A 12,183-nucleotide genomic window follows, 5' to 3' on the forward strand; every position below is an offset into this window, starting at 1 on the left:
CAAAGGGGACAAAATTCTAAGCAAGATGGACGTGTTGCATTAAAAGTACACATCCGTTTGGTCACCCATGCAAATGATTATTCTTTTTAGGCCAGAAAAAGAATGATGGATCACAACTGAACTGAGATGCAGAACTAGCCCGTTTGCAGTTGTCCTAGGGATATAAGGAATATTCTAAGATACCAACAAGGATCGATGGACCCCCTCAAGTGATTGAAGATTCATTTTTGATAACAAAAACTACCTAACATAGTTGGGAAGTTTGTGCGCAGGTTTAAGAGAGAAAAAATAAATAAATCCTGTCCAAAATCGTGGGAGATCTCCTCTCCTACGATTCTCTCTCTCTCTCTCTCTCTCTCTCTCTCTCTCTCTCTCTCTCTCTCTCTCTCTCTCTCCCCTCCAACTCATCAAAATCGTCCAAGGAGATCCACCCTTAGATGTCTTCCTCTCTCCCCTATTCCCTATAAAAGGGAGTCCACAAAACCCTAAAGGGTTGTCTCTCTCTTGCTTTATTTTTCTTTAATTTTCAGTTGTTCTCTCCTTCTAATTTTAGTTCTAGTTCTAGATCTTTTTAGTTTTTCTTACTTTAAACACTTTTGTAATTGGATTTTAATAAATGAAAGCAATGTTTTTTTTTTTTTTTATGGTTCATGTTATTCAAGTGATTCAAAGGTATACTAATTTTAATTTCCAGTTCTAGGCTTAGTTCTAGGTGACAAGAACAAGTCGTGGAGCATGTCTTCCAAGTTCAATTTTACTCTTCATTTTTGTCTTCTCTAGTACTAGTAATTTCAGATTTTTTTTATCCAGGTCTGGTTTTTAGTATTTGTAGTATTTCAAATCTCAATCAAGTTTTTAAGTTCAAATATTGAAGTTCAAGTAAGTAGGGTTCTATAGCAGTCTTCTCACTCCCCTCTCATTCCCTCTTCTTACTACCTTTTCATTCTTAAATTAGGTTTTAAATTTTCAGTTTTACATTATTACTCTCCCTTTCCCCTAAGGTTCATGGCTAGATTATGCGTTGGCTTTGCCCCTCTCTAGCTATGAAACCATCCTTTTATTTTAATTATTTATATTACATCCCTTCCCCTAAAGCTACGTAGAAAAGCCCTTGTAAGAGTACTCTCTAGTCAAGTAGGGAAGCTCATATTATTTATGGTGCATCTATCGAGCTAAGTAGAGATACCTACTTGTGTGCTTCTCTCTAGCTTTTTTTCCTTTTTATTTTATTTATTTACTTTTTAGCACTTTTACTTTCAATTATTTGTTTTAAATTGCATGGCTTAAGTATTTAAATTCCTAGATGACGAATTGTTAGGGTTACATGTATTGGTTAGGACGTTTTTAGATGTATTTGTGTTATGATGGTAGTTAGAAGTAGATCAACAGAATCAATCGTTACACTTTTGCATTACTAAAAGAAGCTTAAAATAAAGTGGCTGCTCTCCTTATGTACAAACCGTTAGATACACTGATCCGTACGCTTGCGATTACTTTTAAAATTCAAACAAGTTTTTTGCGCCATTTCCGGGGAGACAGTTCCATGTTATTTTTCACTTTCTTTTGGTAAATTGGAGTGCTTTGTTTGCTTTTTATTTTCTTTTATTGAATTTTTTAGAAGAACAACTTGCAATAATAGTTGTATCGGGGGAGGTCGTTAAGCCTCATAGTATGATAAAGACAAGTTTCGCCCTGTAGTAGTACCCTAGGAATTGAATTGAACAACCCCGGATCCTTATCGGTATACTCGCAAAAAGCAAAAAAAATTCAAAAATCATAAAAATAAAAGAATATATATTTTTCATTCTTTTGTTCTAGTCTTATTCTAGTTCTTGATAGTGTTCTGTTGCATGAGTGCTAGGTGGGTATGTAATACTAAGAATCGATTAGAAAGAAGAGATCTAACAAATACTAACCCTATACATACACTCTCTTTAAAACCTTTCAATATGGGAGACCAACAGTAAAACCCTCCACCTAAATCTTTGAAAGATAGGTTCTACCCTGCTAGAGCAGCCAACCTTCCTGCATAGTTCTACCACAAGCCCATGGCAATAACTTTGAGTTCAAATCTTAATACATCACTATGTTGCCCTACTTTCATGGGCTGACCTCTAAAGATGCATACCTATTTCTAAGGGAATTTGAAGAGATGTGTTCTAATTAAGATCCAACAACTTTCTGATGATGTTATTAAGCTTAGGTTCATCACTTTTGCATTGAAAGACAAAACTAAGAAGTGGTTGTATAGGTTATTCACAAATTCCATAACCACATGAGAGAAATTCATAGTTGCCTTCCTCAAGAAGTTTTTCCCAACTCACAAGACCAATAAGCTTGGAAGTGATATCCTTCAGTTTAGGCAAAAACCTAGTGAGTCCTTTTTTAAACTTATTGAAAGATTTAAGGATCTACTCCAAGAATGCCCTCATCATAGCCTAGACTTAAGGAATTTATATCAAATAATTTATTAGGATATTGATTACCCAACTAAACAAATGATAGAGTCTACGTGTCCTGAGGGGTTCACATCCTTTAGAGATGAAGGAAATACATGAGAATTCTTACTTACCTTAGCTAACAAAACCCATGAGTGGGAATCAACCCAAGAGAGTGAAAGGATATTTTGTAGATAGGTTAGTAGCCAAGGAAGCCCACTTAGATAGCTTTATCAAAAGGATTGAGTCTATTGTTCCTAGAGAGCTATCATCAGTCAATTTGGTTAAGATGTGTGCTTGGTGCCAAGCCCTTGGACATGTCATACAAGAATGCCCCAACACCTCTGGGGGCACTTCCAATGAAAGTGTGAATACCTTATATCAAAACAATCCATATAGTAACACTTACAATCCAGGATAGAGAAATCACCTAAATTTCTCCTGAAACCAGAGTAATCAAGTATGGCCTTCCAATTTCTATAATCAAGGTTAATCTGGACCCCAAAGGCCTCCCTTTGCACAATAACCTTTTGTCCCAACTACTTTTCCTAGGCCAAATGTAGGACCTCAGGCTAGTTTCCCTAGGCCTACTCTCTTATCATCTTATCAGCAACCCCCTGGGTTTACCAACATTGGAGAGGAAGTAGGGTAAGTGATTTAGGAAAGAATATGTCCCTACTCATGATATGTCATCAAAATCTTACAAGAGAACTCTCCTAAGTTGTCTCAATTTTGCATGAGAGGGAGAAAGAAACTCTGCCTAATCAACCAAAGTCTAACCCTAGGCATCAATCTATTAGTTCACAAGCACTAATTAATGCATCATTGAATGTAGTATAAGGTCAGACCCAACAAGGGCCCTCCAACCAATGTCATGCTATTTATGCCCTTAGGATTGGCCAAGAGTACCAACAGAGTGTTCCTGAATCTTCTTCATCTATTATTCCTATTAATTCTCCCTTTGTTGAGGACATAAGTGAGCCTCTTGTTTTAGGTTCATCTGATGAACCTAAAAATTTTTCTAAAACTAAAGATGATTTAGTTGAGGAAACCAAAAATGATTTTTCTTAAAAGGGGCAAATTCCTAACAATCCTCATGTTCCTCCTATCCCCTTTCCTAATCGTTTGGTAAACAAAAAGAAGATTGCTTTCATGGATAAAATTTTAGAAGTCTTCAAAAAGGTAGAAATGAATATCACTCTTTTAATGCTATATCCCAGATCCCCGCATATGGAAAGGTCCTAAAAGATTTGTGCACTCACAAGCATATCACTAGTGTGCCCAAAAAGGCGTTCTTGTTAGGTAACATTAGTTCCATAATTACTCAGCCTATAGCTACCAAGTATAAGGATTCAGGGAGCCTTACCATAGCTTGTGTAATAGGCAATACCTACATTGAGCATGCCTTACTTGACCTTGGCACAAGTGTAAATCTTTTACCTTACCATGTGTATAAACAACTAGGATTGAGAGAATTGAAAGCCACTGGAACTACTCTTCAGTTGGCAGATAGGTCTATTAAGATCCCTAAAGGGATAGTTGAGGATGTCTTACTTAAGGTAGGGGAATTCATTTTTCCTATTGATTTCATTGTGTTAGCTACCTAGCCCTTCTCAACAAAGGATGAGACTCGGAAGACCATTCCTGGCTACCAGTAATGCATTAATCAATTGCCAGAATGGTTTCGCAAGATTATCTTTTGGCAACCAAACTGTTGAGTTTAACATGTTTAGAATAGGCAAGCAACCACATGTGGAAGAAGAGATCAATATACTTGAGGATTTTTTGGATTTTTCTGATGATTTAATTACCAACTTTGATATTGATTTTGATTCAGAATTCCAAGAGTGTATGGATGAGTTGGAAGATGATAGTGAAACTTTCTTTTTTGAAGTCTTGAGTCTTCACACACCTATGGAGCCCTTAGGACTCCTTTCCAATTCTATTCCCAAACCTTCCATAGTTGAGCCCCTTAAGCTAGATCTTAAGGAGTTGCCATTTAATTTGAGATATGTTTTCCTAGGGCCTGACCAGACTGTTCCAATAATAATTTCTTCAGATTTGACTTCTAGCTAGGAAGAGAAATTACTTAAAGTGTTAAAAGATAATAAAGAAGCCCTAGGTTGGACCATGGCTGATATCAAGGGTATAAGCCCTTCTATTGTGCAACATCATATACATCTTATGGAGGATTCCAAACCATCGACAGAACCTCAAAGAAGAGTTAACTTTGTGATGATGGAAGCTATTAAGAAGAGATCCTAAAGTGCTTAGATCATGGAATAATTTATCCTATTTCTGATAGCCAATGGGTAAGCCCAGTTCATGTAGAAATCTGGTGTTACTGTAGTTCCCAATGCCAACAATGAACTAATTTCAACCTGTGTCCAATCAGGGTGGAGAGTGTGTATAGACTACAGGAAACTTAATGCAATAACCTGAAAGGACCACTTCCCTTTGTCATTCATTGATCAGAGAGAGAAGAAAACTAAGCATATACTAGAACATAAACTAAGGGGAATAATAAAATAGGAAGGGGGAGGAAAGGGCTTTTATAGGGTTTTTTTCTTGCCTCCTTCCTTCTACAAGTCTTCTTTAAGAAAAGAAAGAGAATAAAATAAAATTAAATCTTGGTAAAAATACTCATTCTCTGAGATATTGTGTGAGGAAAGAGAGAATATGTTTCCAAAATTAACAAATTCTATTCTTTTCTTACAATATTCACCAATATCTTGCAATCTTGAATAAATCAGAAAGGAATCTCTATATAGCATCTTCAAGATCTTGTGAGGTGGTAAGGAGAGAAAATAATCTTCAGGATTTTGTAGGAGAGAGGATGTGGTACCAATGAGTGGGTCCCACCTTTGGACTGGTTCTTGATTCACTTTAAGCACTTTTTCTTATAGACTTAGAAACTAAAAAAAATAAGAAAAATAAAAGTAGTACTATCCAAAGTGGGGCAAAATGTACATTTATATCCCTAAGATTTCATACATTATTGTGCTCATCGAATTCCCCCATACTTGACTTTTGCTCGTCCTCGAGCAAGATAAATAAATGAAAGAAAAAGCCTAACTCACTTTCGTAGAAATTACGGTTGCATTTAGCACGTGCAACAAGCCTTTAAACTCCTAAGTTATCCTAGTGGACGAGTTGTGTCTCGTGGGTGTTTGCAGTGAATATACATCTAAAATTCAGAATAAATAAATCCCAACCTTGACTAAAGACAAGGCTCATACCGATCCAGAGCAAAGATAATTTTTCTTACAAGGGACCCTCACACTTGAACTTTTATTACCCTTGATCAATTCCAGACACTAGCATATTTCTTAATTTGGAACTCACCTCGTCTCTTCCAAAACATCCTTATCTTAAAGTAAAATCACTTGTGAAGAAATAGAGAACCAATGACTAAGGCGTTGGAGTGTTTTTTCCCAAAACATATTACTAAGCATTAATGACATTTACACATTTTTTTCTCCCTTTTTTTTGCTTAAACTCTATTCAACTCCACTACTTTTGGCCTGAATGACATAGTGGAGCAAACACCAGACACCCAAGTTACTATGTAGCTTCACTTTCTGTATATGCCCACAAAGACAGTGATGCTAGAGTTCCTTCAGAAGTTTCCTCCCAACGAATTTTGATCAAGACATCACGCTTCCTAAGGCGCAATGCTCTGTCTAGTTCCAAGGGAATCAACTCTTATTCTTCTTTATACCACATTTTATATTTCATTTAAAATTGTGCATTTGTCAAGCCATGCCAAATTAAAAAGAATATCTCAACTCCAAATCAAAAGTACAAGGAACCCACAGACTTACATATGGTCCAACACCATAAAACAGGGGTTTTTATTTTTTAAAAGAAAGTCCCATCTCAAGACACAGGCTTGCTTCTTCTTCTAAACAAGGTTTTTATACCTTCAAAATGGGTACCTTAGTCAAAAATTTTATTTTAATACATCAAGCAACTGAATGGCATGATCATTAGCCAAAAGCCAAAGTAGGACTTCATCCTTTAGCAAGCTCAAAAAAAAAACAAAAAGAAAAACAAATAAAACAAAGTGGAAAAAGTAGAAACTGGTTTCCCTCCCCCACACTTAAGTCATGCAATGTCCTCAATGCATGGAAAGAATTAAAAACGAAGACAATGCAAGGGGGTCATACCTGATTAAAAGTTAATCATCAATGTAAAGAGGTTCATGGAGATCCATGACCTCTTCACTACCAGTATTAGGAAACTCGAGGAATGGTTTCAAATGCTGACCATTAACCTTCGAAATTTCCCCTGTTCCTAGATTCAAAATCTCCACAGCCCCATGGAGATATACATTATGGACAATAAATGGGTCATCCAATCGGGATCTAAGTTTACCAAGAAAAAGATACAATCGAGAGTTGTACAATAAGACCTTATCACCAATTGTAAAAGATTTACGCAGAATGTGCTTATCATGGAAAGCTTTAGTCTTTTCCTTGTAAATCCTAGAACTTTCATAGGCTTCATATCTAAGTTCCTCCAACTCAAATAGTTGGAGCCTACGATGAATTCCCGCATCAGACAAATCAAAGTTGAGCTTCTTGATGGCCCAAAAGGCCTTATGCTCCAACTCAACTGGTAAGTGACAAGCTTTCCCATATACCAAACAGTAGGGAGACTGACCAAGATCGATCTTGAATGCAGTCTGATGGGCCCACAAGGCATCAATGAGCCTAAAGGACCAATCCTTACGGTTAGGATTAACAGTTTTCTCCAAGATTTGTTTAATCTGCCTATTAGACACCTCCACTTGGCCACTAGTTTGGTGGTGATAATGGGTAGATAACTTATGGGTGATCCCATACTTTTTCATTAGGGCCTCAAAAGGACGATTACAAAAATAAGTACCCCTATCACTAATTATTGCACATGGTGCACCAAAGCGAGAAAAATGTTCTCTTTTAGAAACTGGACCACTACTTTGTGGTCATTAGTTTTACAAGATATGGCCTCTATCCATTTAGAAACATAATCAACGGTCAAAAGTATGTATAAATTCCCAAAGGAATTAGGGAATGGTCCCATAAAATCGATGCCCCATACATCAAAGATCTCAACTACCAAAATACGGTTGAGGGGCATCATGTTCCTCTTATTGATACGGCCAAAAGACTGACAGGCGGGACAAGCCTTGTAAAAATCAAAAGCATCTCTAAAAAGAGTGGGCCAATAAAATCCGCATTGGAGAACCTTTGCGGAAGTCTTTTTAGGTCCAAAGTATCCACCACATGCATGATCATGACGAAAAGAGAGAATACAATGTTGCTCACGATCAGGAACACATCGTCAGATAATCTGATCTGAACATATCTTAAACAAATAAGGATCATCCCAGAAAAAGTGTTTAACCTGGGAATGAAACATATACTTATCTTGGGTGGACTAGTGATTCGGAGTCACACTTGAAACTAAGAAGTTGACAATGTCAGCAAACCATGGTTCACTGGACACTGCAAATAACTGTTCACCTGGAAAGTTCTCGTTAACTGGAGAATTGACAGTCAAGGAATTGAGAAGCCAGGATAAATGGTCTGTAACTAGGTTTTCAACTCCTTTTTTATCCCTAATTTCTAAATCAAACTCTTGCAAAAGTTAAACCCACCTAATGAGACGGGCTTTGGCATCCTTCTTCTGAACTAAGTATCTGAGAGCATAATGATCAATATACACCACCACAAATGAACCAATTAAGTAAGACCGAAACTTTTCTAATGCAAACACAACCGCTAAAAATTATTTTTCAATGGTTGTATAATTGAGTTGTGCATCATTTAAGGTCCTACTAGAATAATAAATGACAGTGGACAACTTTTTAATCCTTTGACCCAAAACAGCTCCTATGGCAAAATCCGAAGCATCACACATCAGTTCAAAAGGTTCAGTCCAAACAGGTGGTTGAACAATGGGTGCATTGGTCAACTCCTTCTTAAGTTGTTTGAAAGATTTTAGGCACTCTTTAGAAAACTCAAAAGTTTGATCTTTGGTAAGTAATGAAGTGAGAGGTCGGGCTAATTGACTAAAGTTCTTAATAAACCTTCTGTAGAAGCCCGCATGCCCTAGAAAAGATCGGACGTCCTTAACAGATTGAGGAGGTGATAAATTATCAATTAAATCCACTTTGGCTCTACCTACCTTAATTCCCTCCTTGGATATTACATGTCCTAAAACAATACCAGATTTAACCATGAAATGGCATTTCTCCCAATTCGAAATCAAATTCTTAGATATGCACCTTTTTAAAACTAGAGAAAGATGATGAAGACATTCAGAATAGGAATTCCCATGAATTACAAAATCATCCATAAATACTTCTAAGAATTTTTCGATCATGTCAGAAAATATGCTCATTATGCATCATCGGAACATAGCAGGGGCATTGCAAAGCCCAAAGGGCATACGCCTGTAAGCAAATGTTCCATATGGGCATGTAAAAGTGGTCTTATGTTAGTCCTCTAAAGCAATTGGGATATGGTTATAGCCGAAATATCCATCAAGAAAATAATAGTATTCATGTCCAGCTAACTTCTCTAACATTTGGTCAATGAATGGTAATGGGAAGTGGTCCTTTCAAGTTACCACATTAAGTTTCCTGTAGTCTATGTACACTCTCCACCCAGATTGGACACGAGTTGGAATTAGTTCATTATTGGCATTGAAAACTACAGTCACACCAGACTTCTTAGGCACTACGTGAACTGGGCTTACCCATTGACTGTCAGAAATAGGATAAATTATTCTATGATCTAAGCACTTCAGGATCTCTTTCTTAATAGCTTCCATCATCACAAAGTTAACTCTTCTTTGAGGTTCTGTCGATGGTTTGGAATCCTCCATAAGATGTATATGATGTTGCACAATAGAAGGGCTTATACCCTTAATATCAGTCATGGTCCAACCTAGGGCTTCCTTATTATCTTTTAACACTTTAAGTAACTCTTCTTCCTGGCTAGAAGTCAAATTTGAAGAAGTTATTACAGGAAGAGTCTGATCAGGCCCTAGGAAAGCATACCTCTAGATGGCAACTCTTTAAGATCCAGCTTAGGGGGCTCAACTATAGAAGGTTTGGGAATGGAATTGAAAGGGGGTCCTAAGGGGTCCACAAGTGTGTGAAGACTCAAGACTTTTAAAAAGAAATTTTCACTATCATCATCCAACTCATCCATACACTCTTGGAATTTTGAACCAAAATTAATATCAAAGTTGGTAATCAAATCATCAGAAAAATCTAAAAAATCCTCAATCATATTAATCTCTTCTTCCATATGTGGTTGTTTGCCTATCCTAAACATGTTAGACTCAATAGTTTGGTTACCAAAAGATAATCTTAGGAAACCATTCCTACAGTTGATTAATGCATTACTGGTAGCCAAGAATGGTCTTCCTAGAATTATTGGGATCTCATCCTTGGTTGAGAAGGGCTTGATATCTAACACAATGAAATCAACAGGAAAAATAAATTTCCCCACCTTTAGTAAGACATCCTCAACCATCCCTTTAGGAATTTTAACAGACCTATCTGCCAACTGAAGAGTAGTTCCAGTGGCTTTCAATTCTCCCAATCCAAGTTGCTTATACACATGGTAAGGTAAAAGATTTACACTTGCGCCAAGGCCAAGTAAGGCATGCTCAATGTAGGTGTTGCCTATGACACAAGATATGGTAGGGCTCCCTGAATCCTTATACTTGGCTGCTATAGGCTGAGTAATTATAGAACTAATGTTACCTTCCAAGAATGCCTTTTTGGGTGCACTAGTAATATGTTTGTGAGTACATAAATCTTTCAGTACCTTTGCATAGGCAGGGATCTGGGATATAGCATCCAAAAGGGAGATATTCACTTCTACCTTTTTGAAGACTTCTAAAATTTTGTTCATGGAAGCAGTCTTCCTTTTGTTTACCAAACGATTAGGAAATGAGACAGGATGAACATAAGGACTGTTAAGGATTTGCCCATGTTCAGAAGAATCATTTTTGATTTCCTCAACCAAATCATCTTTAGTTTCAGAAAAATATTTAGGTTCATCAGATGAACCTGAAACAAGAGGCACACTTGTGTCCTCAACTGAAGGAGAGTTAACATGAGTAATAGATGAGGAAGATTTAGGAACGCTCTATTGGTACTCTCTACCATTCCTAAGGTCATAAACAACATTACATTGGTTAGAGGGCCCTTGTTGGGTCTAACCTTGTACTATATTCAGTGGTGCATTAGTTGATGTTTGTGTAATAACAGGCTGATGATGCCTAGGGTTAGGCTCTGGTTGACTCGGTAAAGTTTCTTTTTCCCTCTCACGCATAATTAAGACAACTTGAGTGAGTTATCTCGTAAGATTTTGATGGCTTGTCATGAGGAGGGCCAAATTTTTTTTTCAAGTCACTTATTCTACTTGCCTCTCCAGTGTTGATAAACCCAGGGGGTTGCTGATAAGATGATAGGAGAGGGGCCTAGGAAAACTAGCCTGAGGTCCTACATTTGACCTAGGAAAAGTATTTTGGAAAAAAGATTATTGTGCAAAGGGAGGCCTTTGGAGTCCAGGTTGATCTTGATTATGGAAACTGGAAGGCTCTGCTTGGTTGCCCTGATTCCAAGAGAAATTTGGGTGATTTCTCCATCCTAGATTGTAACTATTACTATATGGATTATACCTAGGCATTAACACTATCATTAGAAGTGCCCTCAAAGGTGTTGGGGCATTCTTCTAGGAGATGTCCAGGGGACTGACACCAATGACAAATCTTAACCAAATTGACTGATGATGGCTCTTTAGAAACAATAGCCTCAATTCTCTTGATTAAGCTATCCAAATGGGCTTCCTTGGCTACTATCCCATCCATAAAATATCCTTTTCCTCTTATGGTTCTTTCACTCTCTTGGGTTGATTCCCACTCACGAGTTTTGTCAGCTAACTCAAGTAAGAATTCCCATGCCTTTCCTTCATCTGTAAAGGATGTGAATCCCTCAGGGCACATAGACTCTATCATTTGTTTAGTTGGGTAATCAATACCCTCAAAAATTATTTGACATAAATGCTATAGGTCTAGGCCATAGTGAGGGAATTCTTGGAGTAGATCCTTGAATCTCTCCATAAGTTTGGAAAATGACTCACTAGGCTTTTGTCTAAACTGAAAGATATCACTTCTAAGCTTATTGGTCTTGTGACTTGGGAAAAACTTCTTAAAGAAGACAACTGTGAACTGTTCTCATGAGATTATAGAATTTTTGGGTAACCCATACAACCACTTCTTAGCTTGGTCTTTCAATGCAAAAGTGATAAACCTAAGCTTAACAGCATCATCAGAAAGCTATTGGATCTTAATTAGAACACATACCTCTTCAAATTCCCTTAGAAATAGGTATGCATCCTCAGAGGTCAACCCATAGAAGTGGGGTAACATAGTGATGTATTGAGATTTGAGTTAAAATTATTGCCCTGGGCTTGTGGTAGAACTATGCAGGAAGGTTGGGCTGTTCTAGCAGGGTAGAACCTATCTTTTAGAGATTTAGGTGAAGGGTTTTGTTGTTGGTCTCCCATATTGAAGGGTTTTAAAGAGAGCAAATGTATAGGGTCACTACTTATTGGATCTCTTCTTTCTAACCGATTCTTCGTATTACGTACCCACCTAACACTCATGTAATAGAAAACCACCTACAACTAGAGTAAGATAAGCACAAAAGAATGGATAGCAAAACTTTTTTTTTATG

General features: G+C 37.2%; 2 non-coding genes across 2 annotated transcripts; one reads left to right on the forward strand and one right to left on the reverse strand.

Moving 5' to 3' along the window:
* Positions 1-2,333: 2,333 nt before the first annotated feature.
* On the reverse strand, positions 2,334-2,440 carry LOC122068532. The gene has a single exon (XR_006137152.1). It is a non-coding gene; the product is annotated as a small nucleolar RNA R71 (small nucleolar RNA).
* Positions 2,441-11,520: 9,080 nt separating this feature from the next.
* Positions 11,521-11,627, forward strand: LOC122068531. The gene has a single exon (XR_006137151.1). It is a non-coding gene; the product is annotated as a small nucleolar RNA R71 (small nucleolar RNA).
* The last annotated feature ends 556 nt before the right edge of the window (positions 11,628-12,183 follow it).

Source organism: Macadamia integrifolia, unplaced genomic scaffold (assembly GCF_013358625.1).
Source record: "Macadamia integrifolia cultivar HAES 741 unplaced genomic scaffold, SCU_Mint_v3 scaffold404, whole genome shotgun sequence".
NCBI classification, from domain to species: domain Eukaryota; kingdom Viridiplantae; phylum Streptophyta; class Magnoliopsida; order Proteales; family Proteaceae; genus Macadamia; species Macadamia integrifolia.